This window comes from Rousettus aegyptiacus, unplaced genomic scaffold (assembly GCF_014176215.1).
Source record: "Rousettus aegyptiacus isolate mRouAeg1 unplaced genomic scaffold, mRouAeg1.p scaffold_m13_p_2, whole genome shotgun sequence".
In the NCBI taxonomy this organism is placed as follows: Eukaryota; Metazoa; Chordata; class Mammalia; order Chiroptera; family Pteropodidae; genus Rousettus; species Rousettus aegyptiacus.
In genome coordinates this window covers 134671903-134696489 of record NW_023416295.1, presented here as the reverse complement: position 1 = coordinate 134696489, position 24587 = coordinate 134671903, and the positions used below count along the sequence as shown (strand labels likewise).

Sequence of the window (24587 nt, the reverse complement as noted above, 5' to 3'; positions counted from 1 at the left end):
GCAAAAATGGGATGTTAAACAATTGCTGCTTTTCTCTCAAAGAAACTAAAAAGTTCTACTAAATGACTACTAAAATTTTAATGCCAGCAAATCCTCAAAACTTAGAAAACATAAGATTACGAAAGTCTACTTGGTTAATGAAAGGTATGCAGAAAGAATGTAGTAGTATTAGTAACAGGAGAAATATCTAGACAGCTTTTCTTTTGCAAAAGTCATCCAAGTGTAGAAAATGGAAAGAAACCATCTGCAATAGTCATTAGTGCTGCTCATCAAATATTTCCAGCTCTTCTCTTAGATACAAGCTAGGATTGCCATGTGACTTCCTGAAGCTAATTAGAGAGTGACACATGTCACTTCTAGGCAGAGCCTTAAAGATGCAGACTGTGACCCACATGTACCCTTCCCTCATCGCAATGACCAGCAATTTCTAGTAGTCAGCCCAAGTTCCTACTATCCCAACCTGACCAATACATCATTGATCATCAAAATATGGCAATAGCAATCATGAATCAACGTGCTTCATATTTTTGAGACTATATACCATTTATATAACTTTTTAATGGGTTTCACGTTTATTACCTCATTCAACCTTCAAGAAAAAAAAATAACTTGCCATGTAGGTAGCACATCGGACATATGAAAAAAATGAGGCAAAAGAAAATTATAAGATTTAATTAAAGTCACCTAAAAGTCCATAGTTGCCTGACTTTTAGGGTGTGTGCTCCTTCATACAAGTAGACTGACTAAAATTGGCAAAATGTTCTAAACAAAGAGAGCTATGTATTTTGAATCTCATATATTCTCATTAGTGGCTTATTACTATACCCAAATATTCTGAGCCCTTTATTTTCCTGTTCAGTCTGTTGCATAATGGAAACGTTCCACCCCATTCAAGTCATTCTTTGCTCATAGAGGAAAAAATAATTCCTATAGTTGTCTTACTAAGTGACCCTTCTCAAATACCTTCTGAGTTTCTGGGTGCTGGGTTGACTCAGACTCTGCTAAATGATCTGATGCTACTACACCATTGTAGCTGCCAAAGATATCCACATGCACCCCATTCTCTTGACGGCTTTATGCCATGACTGAAGACTCTACGTGCCAAGACAGGATAGCTCTTTCTTATATGCTTTCTACACCTGTGTCATATTTTCTGTTACAGTGAACGGGCATAATGATGTCCCTCATGCTGAAGGGAAGGTCGGCTGCTTTTTAGTCGGTTGCTTTCTATTTCACTCTCATCTACCACTAAATTCTTGAAAACATATATTCCTTTCATGTTCTTTTTAAATTTCTTCTCTTGTTATATTCAATTTTGAGAGACACACTTTTTAATGTTTTTTTAAAAAGAAATAAGCCATCACTCAGTTTTCAAAAATTTTTTATTAAATTTATTGGGGCAATGCTAGTTAATAAAATTATATAGGTTTTAGGTATACAATTCAATAATATGTTATTTGTATATTGTATGTGTTATTTACATCCAAAGTCAAATCTCCTTCTGTTACCATATATTTGATCCCCTTTACCCTTGTGTACCTTCCTCTCTTCTCCTTTTCCCTCTGGCAACCACTAAACTGTTGTCTGTGTCTATGAGTTTTGTTTGTTTATCTTGTTCCTTTGTTGCTTTCAATTGTATATCCCACATACAAGTAAAATCATATGGTTCTCGATAAGCCCAGAGTTCCTTCACTAAAACAAGGTGCAAACCATATTCTTAGATTAGGTAACTGGTCAAAAAAACCACCATATTTGATATCATTGCAAAATTTTAACATTATTTCTGAACTAAGAATGTTTTTGCCTCTGTAGTTCCTCTTCTGAAGAGATACTTCCTACTCTTAGTTATTCCTACTGTCAAAATTGGTAGTGACCAAATTAGTTAACCACTGACTTCCTGACACACAGTTGATGTGGATTGCTTCCATTTACTAAGGTCCCATAGGTTTATTTCAAATGAAAATAGGAAACAGCCTATTTGTATTTCAAAAGCTTTCCTAACTGATGAACCTCCGATTATAAATAGGACTAAAGTGCTATGCTCATTTCAGCTTTACAGGGTCTTTATTCTCATGCAAATGAGGCAGAAAATTGATTATGTCATTTCTTAAGTGCATGAACAAAAGAGAATGGGATTAAAGCTTTAGAGGTGAATTTATTGGAAAAAGGCCATAAAAGAGTTGTTTAGAATATCTTGTTTTAATTGAAAAAATTTTTTAAATGAAAAAAATAGAATATCTCATTTTAGAAGAATTTGGTCATTAGCGTTTGTGATTTAGAAGTAACCGTGAATGGAACAGAGCTCGCTCCACTGAAGCAACTTTTGTGTCTATATTTAGATTTTAATTTAGTCCTTTTTTTCCTTGCCAGAACAGTTACAGGATCACCTTCGATCCCATGACATATATTTCAATTTTTACTTCTCGCTTATTTTCTCTTGTCACTCTTTTCAATCACAATGTCCACTCCTATACTGCCTCATCCTCACTTCTTTTTATTTACATGACGACAACCTTTCTTGATCTATAAATATACTCATTAAAGAAATGCTTTGCTTTATATTAGCTTTTTGAAGACTGGTGATACAAACATATGTTGGCCATAATGTATTTTCATATACAATTTATTATTTTATTATGTAAATAATTACTACTAAGTAGTATTTTAGAGGCTGTATACACAAATATATGTATCATTCATTAATTTACCATTTATATTTATTGAATACCTGTTATATGCCAAGTACTAAGTGCTAGGGAAACAAGGATGCACAGACCAGAAATATTTTCTGCCCTCAAAGGGTTTGTTATCTATCTAAATTGTGTTTTAAGAAAATCGAATTGATCAAAATCTAAATTTATAATCATATAAGGGCAGTGTTACCTAATGTTATACATCTACCAACATTGGTATTGTATTTTGGTGATAATAGTCAATTCTTTTATTTTAATGGCTACAGATTTATATTTCTGAGTTATTTTCATTTATATTGATAGTAGTAAATTTGTATTTAAAATTAAAAAGTGAGTAGAATTAGAGAGAAAATATTAAGTAAATATTGGTACGAATGTCTATAAATATGACAAAAATTATAAAGGTGGCATATAAATGACTGAAGTTTTGAAAACACCAAAATGTGGCATGGAACAATTATTCACATTTCAGAAGAATTTGCTGAGTACTTTCTTAGGTAGTGAAATGCCTTAATTCATTTTAAAATGTGATTCAATTTCAAAAATATGTAAGTACATGTATGCTATAGCTCAAATTGTATACTTGATACCATTTAGGATAGCAAAGAAAAACTAGACAGATAATATATTTTGCTTTATCTTATACGTTCATGTTTCTGATCATTTTGATTTGTTTAAGCAAACTTTTCCACTTTGGTAGAAAATGAAAGCATGCTTAAATTACCAAAGTACTCACTTCCCATCAGAAGGTGTGTTTGTTTGTCTCATGGCTCTAGTTAAAGTCAAAAATAAAACAGTCTCATCTGTAAGCTATTTGATGTCTTCAGTTTCTCAGTAAATACTTAGTAAATGAGGAATTGAAATCTGTTCCATAATTTAGGAATTAAATTATATTTTGAGTTATTTTAAGTTATATTTTATCTATACACAAATGTGGGTATTATTATATGTTATATAGATCCACATATATTATGCTTTACATAATGTGTAATAACATAAAACAGTAAAAAAAACTTTAAAGAATTTATTTTTGGGGTACTTTCTTCAGGTCAGTTAAAATCAAACTTCACATTATCTAGTTGAGTTAGATATACAGAGAACAGCAGACCTATGGGAGAAAAATGTTATTATTTTATTCCACATATTAATTACCAAGTTTAAACAAATTACTTTCCAAACTGAATAAAAGTATTCCCAAAGATAGTACAAGATGTATAAGCTCATATGATTTAGTCTTGATTACAAGGTCCTTAATTTTGTACTCTATAGGCATATTATAAAAAAACAAAAAATAAAGTTTATGAAAAACTATAATTTTATTATATATTCTGTCTTAGAAATGATTATTTCCTTAGGGACAATTAGAAATTTTTTAGTGCCTACATTTAGAACAGTAGCTAGTGATGATATTAAGATGCTGTCCAAAGCACAGGGAATCTAAAATCCAAAAGATATTTAGCCATCCGACAACAGTCATGAATAGCAGTTATACTACAGGGATCAAAACTTACTTAGATAATAACTGGAAGGCACTGTTGAGGATAGATTTTCTAGAAAGCATATATGTTTTAAGGCAATCATTAAAAATAAACCAACAAGCAGAACAAGAAAGGAAAATGTATGAATACAAAAAGCTCACACGTCAGTGTCTTATTTCCTTTGTTTCCCTCAGGTATGATGACCAAGGCTGGGTACCTTCTACAATGGCACGCACACAGATCACTGGCTTCAGAGGTAGCCACTGAAAATGGCTTTTGCCGTAAGCATTTAAAGGGACAGTTTAGAAAATGACAAATTATTTCTTTCTAAAATTAAATAATTATAAAATGAGATACTTGAGTGACAACCTATTCTTCATTCAGAGTACCAGTTATTTCTATCATAAAAACATAACTAAGAACAATAAAGAATTAAAAATAATGCAAATGTCTAGAACCATCCATACCTAAAATGGACTCTAATCATTAGTTTATCATGCTTCATTTTAAGCCAAAGGAAAAATGATTCGTTGCTACTCTATACAAAAGAAAAGAAAGTCCAATTCTTTTTTTTTAATGAGCACACTATTTTTAATGGCAAAGTCGAATAATGAGAATACTGTCTTTCATACTATTTACCATGAATAAAAACCTGACATTTCTCATATAGTACTTGGACTATTTATATCACTATCCTGTGCACTGGTGGTTAAATTATATTGATAAACAGCAGGCAATTAAACATCCTCAAAACAATTAATCAACTCTTGATTACCCACATGTGGATTATTTGTTTTCTAGATTATCTGCATCATTTTGTTTAATCACAAGGTCATTTTCCTCTATCTTTTGTTGAGCTTCTGGGGAACCAGCTTTCAACATTTAGATGGGAATGCTCAAGGAATGCAAACTCATTTGAATATTATATTATTTTTAACAACTAGGCCAGATTTGGATATAAAATATTGTCTAAAATTTCATAAGAAGACTATTTTCTCAAATAAAATTTCTGAAAATAAAATATAACACTTTTTAAAAATCATAAAATCCTCTTTGCAACCTGAATGATAACACTGCAGATTTAGTTAAAATTTTCATTACTTTATAGTTCATAATTAGGAAGTTAATGACTGCTCTTCAGAAAAAAAGCATAATATAATTTTATTATCATGTCACACACAATAGTCCTCACAACAACCATGTGAGATATTTTTATCTCTATGTCATAGACAAAGAAGAGATAAGAGCAAATACATTGCCTTAGGTCACACGATAGACGAACTCTTTCAATTCCCAGTCCAGTGCTCCTTCTCCCATATAGGCTATCTCTAAAGACCAACTCTGGGCCAATCAGAAACAACTTATGCTTTGAGATGTCTCAGTGTATACCTTAATGTGAGTGAATTCCAGCTGGACAACTAGGGGCTACTAAAGAGTTATTAAGAGTAGAGAGATGTTATCTAAGTAACACTTCAGGAAGAACAGGGTACCACCTATGTGCTAGATAAATGGGAGTGGGTAAGACTGAATGCAGTTTCATATGCTTATGAGCTGCTTTTCATTGTCTAAGAAAAAGGTAATAAAGATTTTAATTAGAAAAAATAGAAATAGAGATAAAGAAGCCTTTCTTTTTCAAATGCTTATCTTTAGTCAGGAGACAAGGCCCTTTTCCCTTGCGTTGATGTCGGACTTCACATCCCACATGTCTGGGGACATACCATAGAGAGTAAGAAGATCAAGACAACCCAATTTTGTGTGTGTGTATGTGTAGTTCTTAGAGTCTAATTATTTTATTATTTATTTTTTGCCCTTCAGAGTCTTCGTATATGTTGTTCCTACTGCCTGAATGTTCACTTCTTCTTGTCCCCTCACCCGGTTAGTTAACTAGTTCTCAGTTGTCTGTCTCATACTAAAATTAATTGCCTTGGAGAAGTCTTTCTTGACTCCAAAAGACATGTTAGATCCCTTATTGCTCATTGCTTTTTGCATTCTCCCCTGGGTTACTTGTATTTTTGCCTTAATAGCGATTATTGCAAGATTTGTTTTTATTTTTTTATTTTTATTTTTTGTCTAAGCTTGCAGATACTACACTAATAATTAGAATAACTTCAATTCTGGAGAAAGTGCTCCCTATCTTTTACTTCCTTTTCAAAAGTATCTTGATTCTTTGGGCATTTTGTTTATCAGTTTGTGAATTTCTCACCAATAAAATAAGACAAAACAAAACAACGAAAGGAAGGACATCTGCATTGATTTTATAGATTGATTTTGGGAGAACTGATATCTTTACAATATTGAATCTTTTTTATTCATACACATGATTTATTTCCTCTTTCTTTAATAACTTTTATAGTTTTTATAGTCTTTGTAGTTTTCTAAAAGGGTGTCTTGGGCATATTTTGCCCTTATTTATTCCTAATTTTTTTTTCCTTCCTTTTTTTAAAACCAACTTTATTTTTTCCCCAGCATTACTGAGGTATAATTGACAAATAAAATTGTAAGATATTTAAATTGTACAATGTGCTGATTTGATATATGTATACATTAGAAAGGGATTCCCCCCATTGAGCCAATTAATACATTCAACATCTCAAATATTTATCTTTTTTTTGGGGGGGGGGGACTGAGAATATTTAAATCCTACTCTCTTAGCAAACTTTAATTATATAATATCATGTTATCAACTATAGTCACCATGATATACATTAGATCCTCAGATTTAAAACCAACTTTACTGAGGTAAAATTTACACACAAAAAAGATCACTAATAATTTCACAATTTTTAAAATGTAATCACTACCATAATTAAGCTATAAAACATTTTCCTCACCCCAAAAAACACTTTCATAATAGCTTGAAAATATTAATTTGTATAAATTTTAACTTAATGCTTGTCATTTTGAGTAAGCTCTATATTTGAGGCAAACATTCCTGTATATATATATGTTTTACTACATCTTGTGAACACTGAGGAAAGAATTGAATACATGGTTAGAGATTCATAAACATTCGTCAAATGAATGAGTGATCTCTTTGTCATACCAAGTAACTAAGTGGCAAGCTCACCACACCATCTTTGAGTACTGCTAGGTCAGAGGAGGAATGCAGGCAGCACAGAGTCAGCTTTAAAGTATTCACTAAGATGCAATAAGAAGATGGTCAGAAGATACTTTCTCAACCTACTTCAAATCTTTATGTCAAAAAATTTTACTACAATGTTAAATAAAGTAGAATTGGTGAGGAGAATATGTACATGTATATATTCATATATATTTTTTAACAAAAAGAGCACAAGACTTCTAATTAAAAATGGAAGGTTGAAAACATTTTAAAATCTCTTCTTCCTCCCAATCTTATAAATAATAAGTTAAAAGAACCACACAAAAAAATACAAGTATTAAAAAAGACAAAAGGAAAAACACCACCAGCAAACAAGAAAATTCAATATTTTTTTTCTTTTCTTAGAAGATAGAATATAGATGAAGTGGTGGAGTCAAAGCGAAGGAAGCCACAGCCTAGGATCTGTATGTAATAATGTGGTGCTACACCTCATGAAGGTAGTAGGCTGTCATGAAGACTTCTGAGGAAACTTGAAATACCATGCAAAGCAGATATGAGACATGGAGCTGAAAGCAGCTGGGTTAATTAAAAGTCTACTGATGAATAATCCACTTATCCACTTCCTCCCACCATGAGCAGATCACCCCTGAAACCAGAATGGATGGCTCTTCTGTAAAATAAATAAATAAATAGATAGATAGATAAAGAAGTGAGTGAATAAGTAAATAAATAAATAAAACATCTGGAGGAAACTAAGGCAGCTAACATAGGAGTAGTCATCCTTTGGGAAAAAGTCTTCTGCATTTCAGAAGAGAGACCTCAAAGTATAAAAAACTAGCTACCTTTAATTCACCTATTGTAAGTCTGCTAGTCAACAAACCTCATCCTTACATCAAAGCTTAACATCAGTTTTTTTTCTATTTATTCACTCTTAAATATTAGGTGAAATCAAGAAAAACAAATAGTTGAGAAAATTCTGTCACAATTTAAGAGAATAACGAAGATATACCATCAGAAAAACTAACCCTGAAAGAAACAGAAATAATTCACAGAATTTTAAATATTTCTTATTAATATCTTCAAAGAGATTTAAGGGAATATTTCATTCATAAAAAATGACAGTGCTATAAAAAAAGATATTCAGAGATTAAGAAACAGCACTTGTAAATTAAAAACATGATAGCTGAAAACTTTTTGAATGCAACATCAGGCTTGGAAAATCAGGTAGAAATAATCTCTTCAAAAGTGTAACATATAGAAAATACAATAGAATGAAAGCAAAGAGCACCAACCCAAAATCTCCACTTTCTGATTAAATTCAAACTTCAGACCAAGAAAAGAGAAAAATCAATGAAAGATAATTATCTTTCGAAGTAATAATAATTGAGGAACTTTTCACAGAACTTTAGTTTTCAAATTAAAAGGCCCCACCAAGGTCTACAAATAATGAATGATGACATGATAGCCAATATTTACTGATGGTTTTCTATTTGGCCACCACTATTCTTTGCAATTTACCTACATACACTCATTTAGTGCTGAAAGCAGTCCCAAGACAGGAAATATTATTAATTTCCCCATTTTGAAGAGGAAGAAATGTAGACACTATATTCTATATTCTATCTTCTAAGAAAAGAAAAAAATTATTGAATTTTCTTGTTTGCTGGTGTTGTTTAAGTAAGTATTCTTAAGGCTATTGAGGGTCAAAACTGGGATTTGAACCCAGACACTTTAGATATAGAGGTCAAACCCTTACTCTATGCACAACAGTCTCGTAAATAAATGAAACAAAGACCCACATCCAAACCCACACTGTGAAATTTTACAAGTATAGAATACAGATTTAAATATTTTCCAGAAAAGAAACAACAGGTTACATATAAAGGAATGAGAATCAATCTCCCATGATTTTTCTCACTTGCAGCACTGTATAGTGAAGCAACAATTTTGACTTTAGAATGCTATACTCAGCATGACTGTCAAATATCTATAAAAGCAGAAGTTATTTTAAGACATATAATACCTTAGAAAGTTTATGTCTCATGCACTATTTTTAAAAAAGATTTTACTAATGATGTAGCCTAGTAAAATAAAGGACTAAATCGAGACAGAGAAAGACATCAGTAGTTCATCGCTCCCTGAAATACTTTCCTCACTTTGTAAGAATACACCACTTCCTCAGTCCTCCTTTTACCTTGAAGGAAGGCTTCTACAGCTTGGTCTCCTTTGTAGATCTTATCTTCTCAATCCCAAAAGTTTGAGTTCCCCAAGGATCTATTCTCATATCTTCTCTTTCCTACCTACTAACTTCTTAGTGATTTTATCTACTAGTAGGGCTTTAAATACTCAAACACTGTCAATAAGTACAGTAGGTTCAATAGTGTTCTCCCAAAATTCATATCTACTCAGAACCCAGAATGTGACCATATTTGAAAGTAGTGTTTTTGCAGATATAATTAGATAAGGATCTTAATATGAAATCATCTTGGATTTAGAGTGGGCCCTAAATCCATTGACTGGTGTCCTTATAAGAATAGAAGACACAAAGAGGACCATAAAGAAAGTCAGTGTGAAGATGGAAGCAGAGATTGGAGTTATATTCACAAACTAAAGAATGTTTGGGCCACCAGAGACTGGAAGAGGCAAGGAAGGATTCTTCCTAGAGCCTTCAGAGGGAACATGGTCCTGATGATACCTTAATGTTGGACTTACAGCCTCTAAACTATGAGATAATAAATTCCTATTATTTTAAATCACCCAGTTTGTGGTACCTTTTTAGAGCAGCGCTGGGAAAATAATATATTAACTCATTTACATTTTCATCCCAGATCTCTCTCCTTTTATCCAGCCCTGAATATTCAATTTCTCATTCAATATTTCCACGCAGATACCGAACAGCTCCTTTTGAAATCTTCCTCACCTCAGAAAATGTCAATATCATTCAGTTACTTAGGCAAAAATCCTTAATTTTACTCTTAATTTCTCTATTTCTCTTACACCTCTGTATGAAATCTATCAGCAAATCCTACTGGCTATGTCTTCAAAATATATCCAGAATCTAATCATTTCCAACTGCCTTCATGTTTACCACTCCAGTCCATATCACCATCATATTTCACTTGAATTAATATAACAGCCCAATAAATATCCTTGATTTCATTCTTTTCCCATTTATAGTCCATTCTGAATTCATAGCAGCCAGATGATCCTTTTGAAATATATGTATCAGATTGTGCCATCCCACTGCTCTGATCCTATCTCCCATTCAGGAAGGATGCTAGGGGGAAAATATATTAAGGAAAAACTGTAGGGGATATACACTATTATCGACTATTTTCTATTTCTAAGTTTGGAGATTAAACTTTCCAGAAGCCCTTTCTCTATATGCTTCTGTGTTAGAGTTTAACAGCGAGAGGAACTCCTGAGATATGCTAGAGAAGCAAAGAAAAAGCCGTTATTCTTGAGAAGTCATGGCAATCAATGTCAGTGGTTTCTATGAATTCTGTCTTTTTCACCAGATCTAATATGAATATTTCCAAGATTTTTCCCCAACCCTTTCCTTTGTAAACCCTAATTTCTAGATAAAACTTTTTATTCCCATAGTACTTGCAGTGGCTCTGTTTTCCTGATTGAACGCAAATTGATATGGAAGTCTATAGACCAGATATAATGAAAGTTTTTGTTTTATTATTTTATTTTATTTTATTTTATTTATTATTTATTATTTTATTTTATTTATTTTTCCTCTTTAATTCCCCCTCGCTCCCTTCCACCCCTGATTTATGGATGTTGCCTTTTCCCCTTAAGACCTGGATCTCTGAAGGCAGGGCGTTTCCTCCTACACACTCGTGGTGTGCACCCAGGGTCTAGTGCACCCAGGGCCTGGTGCACCTGGGGTATGGTCCGTGGCTCCACCTGGGTTGCGAACCCAGGACCTTCTGTGTGTAAAGCAGACATGCTAACCACTACACTATGGAGCCACCCCCGAGTTTATTTTTATATTAAATTTATGATGAAGTGTAAAAGAAAAATGACTGTCAACTAGAAACTAGAAAAAAAATCAAAACAAAATGTTTTAAAGACAAGAAATACTATATATAGTACTGTCTCTTTAATAAACAATATTTACAGTCACAATGACATAAATGATATGAATTTTTAAATTTTGGATTTAATCAATAGAGCATATGAAATATTTCATTGTGGTTACTGAACAGAACATATATATCAACCTTGATAATATAAAAAGATAAAAGACAGAAGTTGGGAGAAAGCAGAAAACAAATTGGGAGATGGAGGTAAAGGGCAGAACCAATATCTTGATTTTACATAATGGGGAATCAAGAAAAACTATTTATAGTAGATAACATAAGGAATGAAGGTGCAAATATATACTGCTGAAGGCTGAAGTTAACTTACATGAGAATGAATGGAAAGGCTGTGGTATAAGGGAGGTAAATCCTTATCTATTATAGCACGAAGTTTCCTGATAATGTCTAAAATTGACCAATTAAATAAAGCATAGTATAATCATGTTAAAAGGATTGAAAATGATCCCTCTTAGCACCTTGTCTCAACTGGAGTTTCATGAGAAAATTAAGTTCTAATGCCCTAAGACACCCTGTGCAAATCATGAATTAACTTCTCTCCTATATAGCTGGTATGATACTAGTCATGTACCATCTTTGGGAGATAGGAAAAATTAGTCTTTCAGGTCACTTTATGGTTTTGTAGTTCATATGAGGAACTCATTTTATAAAGGCTGCTAGAAAGTGAGCAGGAAGTGAGTCAGGGGACTATTGCTTTTTATTCCAAGTTCTACGTTGTTTGATATTTTTTAAACCGCATGTCTACTTTCTTTCACATACGTAAAGATATTTTAAAAGAACACCCAGAAGCTTCATTTAAAAAGTGTTGAGTATAATAAGATAGCAATTATGCTGGTAGTGATGTCTAGATGAAAAGAAAAATGAGACAGAAGCTCTGGACAAAGATATCAAGACTAGAGACATGAGGATAACATAATCCGAACTGATACTACAAGATGCTACTAAAATTGGAACAGATTGAATGAAACTACTAAAGTTGAGATCATAGAGAGATGAAAAAGAACCAAGGACAGTCTTTGGGAAAAAACTGAGGGAAAGGAAAGAAAGGAACTGTAGGAAGAATTTTAGCAGTGAGGTGGGAAGATCACAAATTTAACTACAGGAACCAAGAGAAAAGAAAGTGTCAAGGAAGAAGTGTCAACAATGTCAAGGAGCATTTCCAATTGCCTCTTGATATATATTTAAAAATCAATACTTCTGATTTAACATAGAATTGAAACTCCCTCTGATGTATGAGCAACAAGTCGAACAAAGCATTTAATAAAATGGAATTCCGGAAATGTCGTAAAACTTAAAAATCTTTGCAGCTCCTTCCCTTTTACAAGGTAGCTAATGTGTTGGATATGAGCCTTAGAATACTTTTACTTGCTCAGTCATTTAACAAGTACGTATCAAATGTCTATCATAAAAAATATGGTAGATATGGAAATATGCTCAAGAGTTCACAGTCTAATAAAAAAGGAACAGCATTAGCATAAACAACACAGACACAAGTTAGATATCCTGAGGCCTGTAGGAATAGTGCAGATAAAGAAATGTGTGAATTCAGAAAAAAGACATTACTTCACTATGAAATTCTGATCAATGAAAACTGGGCCACTAGAATAAAACACTGCTAAGCAGAAACTTCCAAATTTATACTGGCAAATACTAGTAAATTACTTAAAACATTTATTAATTAATTTATTACATTGTAATCAAGTCCCTACTTTAAAATAGGCATGCTTCTTTAATATATTACATGCTATTATAGTTAGGCTCCCAAAATAATGTGAATGTGAAGCATCTGCTAGCTCTACACTAAGTAGACTGCTCTTCATCAGGGTAAAAATAAGTAAGTCTTAATTCTTGTGCTTCCCTAAGAAACTTTCTAATAGCAAGGATTAAATTGTCTACTTGATCTACCTCAAAATTAGTTCCAGAAGGAGGAAAAAAAAAAAAAGCAGATTTTCTCAAACTATCCAGCAAGAATAAGAGGGCTAGAGTGTCTTTGTGTAATAATTTATTGCAAGCTTTCCAATTATTAATATAGCACTACAAAAGGCTTTATGCATTTTGATGAGCTCACTTACTGGTTATTCAGGAAAATGAGCTTTAAATGGCATGCCAGGACTGGTAAGATGACAGTCGAAATAGCTATTCTGTATTTATTTGCAAACTAACTGACAAACTTACATCATAAGAAATACTGCTTTGAGAGAAATGAGCTCACTGATGCCAATAAACAAATAGATGGAATACCAGTTTCCATATATCTGAATAAGAAGTCATCAGATAGAGCTTTGAGTGGATCCTAACCATGAAATGTACTGATAAATGGCTTCTATTGGCTTTGAGCAAGTGTCAGATCTCTGACAGACTATTTACTTTCAAACCATTTTATTATAACAACTGCTTCCATCTCTGCTGAAATACCCATTAGCTTGATACTGGTTTCTCAACCAGTAACAAAACATCACATCTCTCCCACATAGATAATTGAAAGGAAAAATAAAAACAAAAGCAAACAAACAAACAAACAAACAAACAGCAATTGAACAAACCAATAACTCCTTTCATTTCATTACAATAAAGTGAAACAGCCTATCAGTTTCTTAAAGACAGGTATGCTCCTTTATGGAGCTCTAAAATCTTTTAACCGCACAGATTGATGGCAATCGTTTGGACCTGTCAATATGAGGTCACTTAATCAAACTTCTTCCAGACTAATTGTATTTTTTGTTCTCTTTAACAACCTATTTTTTCATGACCAATCAGATCAGTTGTAAAATCCAATTTTAGCACTAAGACAACACCAAATGCTAAATCAAAGGGTTTCCAACCTTGAGCATCTGATTTTACAGACTCAGCCTAATTCTGTACTTGGGTAACACATTTATAAAAAGGAAAAAAAAAAACCTTTAGCGCACATTTTTATGACTATCTGATATAATGAAGGGAGCAGGAGAAGGAAGGTAACTGGCAGTTGTGTGGCTACTAAGTGCCAGGTATTTTATCTATCTTTTGTATCTGGTTTCCATTATATCATTATTCACATGCAGAGACACAACACACACACACACACACACACACACACACACACACACACTTTTTATATTTATACAGTGATTGAAGAAATGATATGAAGGGACCCAAAGGAAAAATAATCTCTAGATGAACAGACATATCACCAGCTACTTGTTTTCTATGGCTAGGAATTCATCCTGCTGCTGCTCAGGGTCAGGATCCAGTGTTATAAAGAGGTTTGGTGAAAAGTTTGTCCTTTTAGTAGTTTCAGTGCCTTAGTCAACCACAGAAGCATGTGGAAGTCTAGCTCTATCTATACTGTCTGAGTGCTAAGCTGCTTGAGCAAAGAAAATGATCTAAATGCATAGCAATGAGGAAGTGATTAAATACATTATAGCACATGTATAAAATGGAATGCTATGCAGCTTATTATAACGATGTTTCTGAAAATTATTAATGACATGAAAAAAAACACTCATGATAAATGTCACATAAAAAGAAGTAGAATTAAAAATATGAATAAAATATTATTCTAGTATGTAAACATGTCTTTCATTTTGAATAAGATAGCAATTATCTCCAATTGGTAATATTACAGATTATTTTATTTTGCATATTTCTTTATTTTATAATTCTTGTAAAATTCAATATACTTTGCTTTTATAATTTAAAAAGATTTACCCCAAAGTTATGGAGTTTATAAATAAGGCAGGATGGATTAGAAGAGTAGTTCATATGCACCCCTGACATAAATGAATGTCTCAAGCAGAGGGTCAAGGCCATCTAGTTTCATCTTCCACTGCATCCCTTCCACAGATCCTATGCTCTGAGACATGTACTGGCCTTCTCCTTCCTTGCACATGAACTGAATTTCCTGTCTCCATGCTTCTGCCTATATGGCTCCTTCTTTCTGGAATACACCCTTCCTTTGGCTTGCCAAAATCATATTACAAGGCTCTTCCCAGGTCTTACTTATCCAGGGTGACATTCTAAATTCTCTGGGTTCTATTTCTGCTGCATTTAATGTTGAACTTATCATAGTCGGCTGAATGCCTGTTAGTCCACCTCCATATTTATTGAGATATAATTGACATTAACATTGTGTAAGTTTAAGGTATATATATTGTGGTGATTTTATATACTTATATATTGTAGTATGATTACTACCATAGCATTAGCTAACATCTTCCTTGTGTCACATAATTACCATTTCTTTTTTGTGATGAGAATATTTAAAATTTACTCTCTTAGCAATGTTCAAGTATAAGATATAGTATTGTTAACTATAATCACAACACTGTGCATTAGATCCCTAGAATTTATTCATTTTATAACTAGAAGTTTGTACTCTCTGGCCAATATCTCTCCATTTTCCCCACCCCCCAGCCTCTGGTAACCACTATTTTACTCTGTTTCTATGAGTTTGTTCTTTTTTAGATTCCATATATAAGTGATATCATACAGTATTTGCTTTTTCCTGTCTGACTTATTTTACTTAGCATAATGTCCTCAAGGCCCAACCATGCAGACATAACACTGTTGTACATTTAATAAATTACAGTATAGTACAAACAATTCTTATATGCACTAGGAAACCAAAAAAAAAAAAAAACAATAAACAAAAAAACAGTGTGTATGTAACTTGATTTTTTAGGGGATATATGCTTCATTGCAGTGGTCTGGAACTGAATCCACAATCTCTCTGAGGTATATCTATATATATACAGTGGAATATTATTCAGCCATGAGAAAGAAGTGCTTGCTGCTTCATCTTGCACTTTTATGTTATAGAGACAGCTTCTTTCCTTAAACCTCATGAACCAATCTCAGCCAGCTTCAAACTTTTCTTCTGCAGCTTTATTATTTCTCTCAGTCTTTCTGGAATTGAAGAGAGTTAGCGCCTTGCTTTGGCTTAAGGGAATGTTGTGGCTGGTTTGATCTTCTATTCATGTCATGAAAATTTTCTCTAAATTACTATTTCACTTTCTTATTATTTGTGTGTTTATTGTCCATTCACAACTTGGCTAACTGGCGCAAGAGGCCAGCTTTTGGCCTAGGTTGGATTTTGACATGCCTTCCTCACTAAGCTTAATAATTTCTAGATTTTAAGTTAAAGTAAGAAATTATTTCACTTAAATATTAAGAGGCCATTGTAGAATTATAAATTGACCTAATTTCAATTGTTGTGTCTCAGCAAATAGGGAGGCCAGAGCAAAAGAAAAGAGACAAGAGAATAGCCAGTTGGCGGAGCAGTCAGAACACTCTCAACATTTATCAATTAAGTTTGCCTTTGTCTTATATAGGTGCAGCTGATAGCATTCCAAAACAATTACAACAGCAACATGGAAGATCACTGATCACAGATCACCATAATAAATATAATTATAAGAAAAAAAAGTTTGAAATATTGCAAGAATTACCAAAATGCGATGCAGAGACATTAAGTGAGCAAATGCTGTCAAAAAAATGGTGCTGGTAGGCTTGCTCAATGCAAGATTACCATAAACCTTCAATTTGTAAAGTACGCAGTATCTGCGAAGTGCAACACATCCTCTTTATCCATTCATCCATATATGGACACATAGGTTGTTTCCAAATGAAAGCCCTCAAGGGCTAGAATCTTGCATTATTTATCTTTGAGTCCTTCTGATTCTAGGATACAGCCTGGTGTACGGTAGGCCTTAGTAAATATCTGTTGACTGAATTTATCCTTAACATGGTGGGAAGTATTTGGATTCACATGAGTGTTTCAAAGTAATTGAAAGAATAAGTATTGGTGAGGATATGGTGAAAAGAGAACCCTCATTCACTATTGGTGGGATTGAAAATTGGGGCAACCACTATGGAAAACAATTATAATAGTAATTGTAATAGTTTGGAAGTTCCTCAAAAAATTAAAAATAGAACTACTGGATGACCCAGCAATTCCATTTCTGGGTATTTATCTGATGTAATCCAAAACACTAATTCAAAAAGATATATGTGCCTCTATGTTTATTGCAGCATTATTTATAATAGCCAAGATATGGAAGCAACCTATGTGCCCATCAACAGATAATTGAATAAAGAAATTGTGGTACACATATACAAGAGAATAATACTTAGCCATAAAAAGGAATGAAACCTCACCATTTGTGACAACACGGATGGACCTGGAGGGTACTACACTACGTGAAATAAGTCAGATAGAGAAAGACAAATACCATATGATCTCACTTATATGTGGAATCTAAAGGACAAAATAATGAACGAACAAAATAGAAACAGATTCAGATGTAGGGAACAAGCTGATGGTTGCCAGGTAGAGGGGGGTATGGGTTGGGGTAAAAATTGTGAAGGGATTAAAAAGTACAAATTGGTAGTTACAAAGTAGTCATGGGGATGTAAAGTACAAGACAGGGAATACAGTCAATAATATGGTAATAAGTATTTATAGTGCCAAGTGATTACTAGACTTGTCAGGGGGATCACTTCTTAAATTATGTAACTGTCGAGCCACTATGCTGTACACTTGAAACTAATACAAAATAATATTGAACATCAACTCTAATTGAAAATCAAAAAGTGGGGGGAAAGATGAAAAGGAATAAGAGGTTCAAACTTCTAGGTATGAAACAAATAAATCATGGTGACGAGTGTACAGCATAGGAATATAGTCAACAACATTGTGATAGTATTGTATGGTATTAGACAGGTGCCGGACTTATCATGGTGATCAGCTTTTAGGTATATATATTTGAATAACTATGATGTACACCTAAAACGAAGGCAATACTGTAGGTTAGCTGTATTTTAATAAAAACTTTTTAAAAAGAGGGAAAAAATTAATGAAATGAATTATTTAAACAATTTAATTTTCTCAAAGGAAATGATTCTGTAGCGGATTTAAGAATATAACTAGGTTTTGGTCTTATAACTTTTACTTACAGTGACTAGCACAAAACAAGAAAGATCTTTAGACTTTAAAATCAAAGAGAAAACATTAGGGAAGCAGACTTAAAAGATTAAGCTACTCAGTTTGCTTGTGTGTGTGGTTTAAAAGATGGGATATATACTGATAGCTGCCATTTTAATTTTTTTAAATTTTATTTCATTAGTTTCAAGTATATAGTACATTGGTTAGACATTTATATAGTTTATAAAATGATTCCCCTAATTGCTCTTTCTCTCCTCTGGCTCTCTACCTAGTCAATATATTAATGCTAACTGCATTCTTTATGCTGTGCTCCCCACGCCCATGACTATCTATCAACTACTAATTTCTACTTCTTTAATCCTTCACCCTATTCTCTCAGCCCCCCAATCCCTCTTCCCTCTGTCCGTTAGCAGATTGTCCTGTATATTTGTGAGCCTGTTTTTGATTAGTTTGTTCTTTTTGTTCCTTAAATTTTCCATATCGATTAACAAATATTTTCGGAATTACACTAACAATAACTACTTGGAAATGATATTTGGGACTTTAATGCTAACTCACTAATATTAAATTTATTCCACATTTTAAATGGAACTATTGCAAATATAATACATTAAAAATAGCTGTAATGCAAAACTATAAAATTAGGCGTGCTATACTTCTAATTTCCTATGTCAAATGATTGAAAATAGGAAAATCTTCTGTTAAATCACCTTTATGCCTTAGTACCATGTTCTCCCTAAACCATGAGATAAGCTTTTGTAATTCTTCCTGCTCTAAGACCTCTTGTGCTTAGAGAAGAAAAGAAACTCACGTAAATAGAAAAGAAATTTATTAGTCAGGCAGGGAAAATTGTCAAATTCTACCTCATTAGCTGTAAATTTTTCTACCCTCATATTTAATCTCATTATTTTGAATAAAACGAAATAGTCAAAGTACCTCCAAATAAGATAAATTCCTGGGGAAAAAAACAGGTATAGTATGCTCACTGTGGCAGAGACTAACAGTTCACAGAAGTTTATTTCCTCCTCTTCTTTGGCACACAGCTAGACCACCTGAATTTCAACCAATTAATACAAGCAGCCAAGGCTATTAAGAAGCAGGTGCGCTACTCCCCTCACCCCCACCTTCTTTCTTCCCATTCTGCTGACTAGATACAGTTAACAAGGTCCCAGGGAATGGGAAAAGGGGGACAGGGAGAGGCAAAAGAGAAGAGCTTTATTCCTGAAAATTCCTGCCAAATAGAAATGCTCACTTTCGACAGTTACATGAGAAATAAACTTCTTTTGCAATTAAGTCATAAGCATTTTGGTTCTACATGTTATTGCTGCTAATATCTCCCTAACTAATTCAATACTCTACCTTATGTAAGTTATCTGAAATCTCTATCTTTCAAGCACATATGCATAGTAGATCTAAGTATAATTTGTTGTGTGCCCTGCTTTCTGACTTCTCCCCCCTTGAACATGGATATTATCTTTTTTAGAAGCATATGTAATATACATAAGCCATGTATGCCCACATTAATATTAATTTATTCATTCATACAACAAATCTGACTGAGAACCAGCTATTTAGCAGATTTTAGGAATACGTGAGTGAAGACAGATCTGTATAGCAAGAGTATCATCTAATGTGTTAACATGTGTTCTTCCTGTTTATCTCCCTTTCCCTCTTCTCTATAAATGGCAGTCTCCTCTCTTAAGGTCCTTCTTTCCTTCCTCTAGTACCCATCCCCAGCTCATATAGAGAAAATCGAGCCACTTATTTTGTAAACAGCAGCAAAGACTGGAAAATTCAGAAGTAAGCAGATGGATAGATTGGTTAAAGGTATTTGGAAAAACAGGGAAGTGTTTTATGAGATGATGCCAGGTCTGAGAAAGAATCCAGAAGACTATATGAAGATAGCATAGATAGAACCTGGTCTCCGTTTAATGAGGAAATGATGCTAGGTCTGGGGAAGGATTCAGAAGACTATTTTAAGGTAACATAGATAGAACCTGGTGCTGAACTTGGAAAGAAGCCAACAAACACTGTGTTAAAATCACCAAGTAAAAAAAATCAAACAAAAGCAAAAGCTTTGATTATTCATAAGGCAAGGCACTCTCCTATAATACTGCCTACCATAATCCCTTCAAATAAAATAAACTATCCAGGAGACACAAAGTGCAGGGGCCCAAGGAAACACAGGTCACACATGTAAGCATCTCTAGGTATATACTCTGAGGAGAGGGATCCCAGAAAATGACTGGTCTGGTTGCCGATAATCAGGTTCATGGTGCAGAGCCATGGGATAATTACTGCTAACGGTATCTGTGGTGAAGTAGGGATGCCAAGTTATGTAGTTTTTTTTCAAAATTACCTTTAGATCATTTACTTTAGATTAAGCTCTTCGTACATTGCGTATAACTTGGTAACATTTTCAGATACAAAAAAACATCACTTTATCCAAAAGTTAACGCTATCAAAGGGTTAATTGGTAATTTTGGCTTGCTTTCCCATATGTTTCTTCATTCTTCAATAAAGTAGGTGAACGATATCCCTTATAGACTGTTCTTTTTAAAGATGATCCTGAAAGTCCTATAGTCATCTCCTAGAAGAGTTTCGAAAAAGCCTCAATATATTTTCTTGAAAATCATTACTTTTTTTTAACTGATTTACCCAAACTTTCTCTCCACTCAGATTGACTGCATTTCTGGAATTTCACAGAAAACTTCATTTATAGGATGCCTTATAATAAAGCTAATTATTCTAAAATTTCACACGTTTATTGCATTTTCTTGGTTTAAAAAAAGTCTTCTACCAATATTTATCGTTACTACCAGTTCTCTTTATATTACATAGAATTCTCCACAAGAAAGGCACATACAAAATGATTTTTGATACATGATGTTAAGACTGTATGAAAATCTGAAAAAAGAACAAAACCGAACCAGTTACTTGTGTTTACATTTTCAGGAAACCATCCCCAAATCCCTGCATTAATAATAGTGATTTTTTCTCAATGTCTTAAAGTTATTGCTGTGACTTTCAAATTTTATTTTGAAATAGGCCGAGGCTCCCAAATGTGCCATAAAATATGACCTATAATTTGGGTTTCTCATTGCTGAAATTTTATTTGATCAGCTTCTATTATCTACACTATTTATCTTGATATTTCTGTGGGACCATGGAGAGTTGGTTAAAGGCGAACATTTCTTAGTCTCTTCACCTCTATTTCCTTGGTTGATTCATGACCTAAAATAACCTTTGACCCTAAGCAGGCATATTTCTAAGAGAATAACTGCTAGTTTTAGATTTTTGTTTACTTTATATCCACAGCCAGACAACCATATTAAATATACTTGAGAATTTCTATGTGAGCATGTACATAAAATGTCCTTTCCTCTCCTCAAAACAAAATTAAAAAAAAAAAAATGAAGCAACATTACAATACCTAAGCGTAATCCAAAAAATGTAAAAATCCAAGCATAGAGTGATTTACACACTATAACTTCTTAAAATAAATAGCCTATTTTAGAAAGTAAATTATTAAAGTAAGAGTGTAAGACAATGAATTGTACATTGTGAAAATAAAAGAGTTTAAGTGTTTAAACTAATGAGAAGGCTGATTTCCACACATATTATTCTACATATACATGTGCACACACACACAGCTGTTTTCTTCTGGAACCTAAGGCCTGAGCATCTTAGCTAATTTATCTATGTTAGTTCCACCTAATATGATCTAGTCATGTGCAAAATATTTATGACTTAATTAGATTTTAATATGGAAGAGGTACTATCACAGAAGACTGTACCTCTGTACCTTCAGATTATAGATATCAAGTACTCTGTACAGGAAACTGCCTTATGGTGGTGGTTGCTTATGTCATGTTACTACATTATCATACACAGATACTTTTAGGATGGACTCTAAACTTGAGCTATAAAATAATATAACATTATGATGATAGAAATTTTAGAATAATTGTATATTTCAAAATTCTGAATAAATGCCATCTTGTTCACAGGTGGCAGACCCACATATTGAGCCATAGTATGTTAAGATACATATCTGTACATGCCTCTAACAAGTCTGGATGCCCTGTCAACTGATAATAAAGGTAAAACAGTAAAAAAAAAAAAAATCAAATATGAAACAGAGAAACAATACACTACATTCTATGGTTCCATTTACATAAAATTCTAGGAAATGCAAAGTAACACGTAGCGACAGAAAGCAAATAAGTAGCTCCCTGGGGATGAAGGATTACAAAGGAGCACTAGGACAATTTTGGGGGTGCTGAATATGTTTATTATTTCGATTGTGGTGATGGTTTCACAGGTATATAATACATATCAAAACTTATCAAGCTGTGCTCTTTAAATGTGTGCAGTTTATTGTATGTCAATTTTAACTCAATAAAGCTATTGGAGTATGTAATAAGTAACATGTGTTCTCAGCTTGATGCACATATACAATATAATGGGCAGACATTGGTTTTTAATCGTTTATTAGTACACAACTATCAAAAGCTAAACAACTTCCAAATGCTCAAGTTAACAAATTCTCCTTATAAAAGGAGCCAAATTAGTTATATAAATTAGAAAATTAGTTATAGAAATTGGGGGGAATAAAAGAGGCAGAGTGGTATAAAGGGAAACTGTGTGAGTTTGGGAACTCGAGTGTAGAAGCCGTTAGAATGGGGTTACTTGATGGGAGTACAATATGTTAGCCTCACATTAACAAACAGGAATTTTGCAAAGACACAGGTTGAGGAACGCAGGCTGGGAAGTTGCCTTTTCAGCATGGGAAACCACGTGACAGGGAAGGAGCACTACAACTCTGAATAATAACTGAACTCAGCAGGTCAGTCTCCATGGCAGTTCTTTCCACATAGTGCTGGGAAGAACTACATGGGGGTCTGTGACAGCCAAGTCAGAACTGGTTGGGGTTCATAGAAAGGAGTGGCGGGCAGCAGGTTGCTGAACCTGTTTGGAAATCAGTGAACATAGTTGTGAGAAGCAGAACCTTGAAAAGGCTTGCAGCTCAGGTCCAGCTTGAGATGGAATCTTTTTTCCCTTTGAATACTTACAGCACTTGCTTGTCCACCATATGTCTCCTAGCATGACTGACTTGCTCTATAGCTATTTTGGTGTGTGTCTTACCACTACCAACTTTCGACGAGCTCATATTCCTAAAGTAGAGAGCATTTCTTAAAAACCTTTGATACCTCCTATGACTGACAATAAAAATTGAGTGAAGGAATGAAATTAATCTTAGTAGGCTTTCCTAAAGCTCATGATCCTTGTTTCTCAGCTGACATCATCATCTACTTCAAAGATTCTGCTACAAACAGATCAGCCACCTACTTCGCCAAAGTGATGAGTGAACATCAGAATCCCAGAATTGAATTACAAGAACCTCGTAACCCATGACAAATCTCAGGCTTACTTTATTAAAGGTTATAGAGGCCAGTGTGAGAGGAGGCCAGAGATTTTGAACTCAGTTCCCCAATTCAGAGTGCTCCTTGCTCGTCTGCTATGTGATTCAACTTGACTGAGTTTCTGAGAAGTCCATCTAAGTTGGAGACAAATCCAATGGAAAATCTGCCTGAAGATGGATAATATAATATTTATTTTTCATTGCCTACTTACCTCATTTTTATCAGTAGAAGACTAATTTGAAGAGAGGCACTGGACATTTGGTGAAGTTAAGCTGCTAAGGCTCACAGGCTTCAGGTACTCACATACTCATGGGACGTACTGCCTTCAGGTTTGCTCTGTTGAGCACAGCAGTAAGAAAGCATCAATCTACACTACTAATAATTGGCCAAAATAAGGTCTGGAGCTTCTCTTGTCCCCATAATATACACAAGGGGAAGGAGCACAGTCTCTCTGTTTTGATAATTCTAATCCAGCATAGCTGGCATGATACAAGAAAGAATACAGATCTTTGCAATTTTCTTCAGAGCTTTTCCATGTATTTCAATCTGACAGATATTATTAGAATCTAATAAGTTCTGAACACCATGTGGTGCTGTAGATTCAGCAGCAATGATCTAGTTCCCATTGCAGCAAAGCAGGTGCTTCCCAGAGGGGTTGATCTGAAAGATGGTTGGTGAAGCATGGTTGGTGAAGCATGCCCTTGGGGGTGGTAGGAGTATGTGAAACCAAGATTCATGAGAAACATGTAGAGATGAAATGAACACTAAACATGGCAGGCAGTAGTGCCAGTCATCTGTCCATAAGGGCTAGGAATAGGGAGAGAAGCCAGTTACAATAACTCAGGAATCCCCATTTTGGGTATCTGTCCCCCAAATTTGAAAAAATTTATTCATAAAG

The 24587-nt window shown here is 33.7% G+C and overlaps 1 protein-coding gene across 2 annotated transcripts in view; it reads right to left on the bottom strand.

The window, feature by feature from the left end:
• NELL2 (neural EGFL like 2) overlaps positions 1–24587 on the bottom strand; it is a 301007-nt gene that overhangs the window by 20538 nt on the left and 255882 nt on the right. The window lies entirely within an intron of this gene.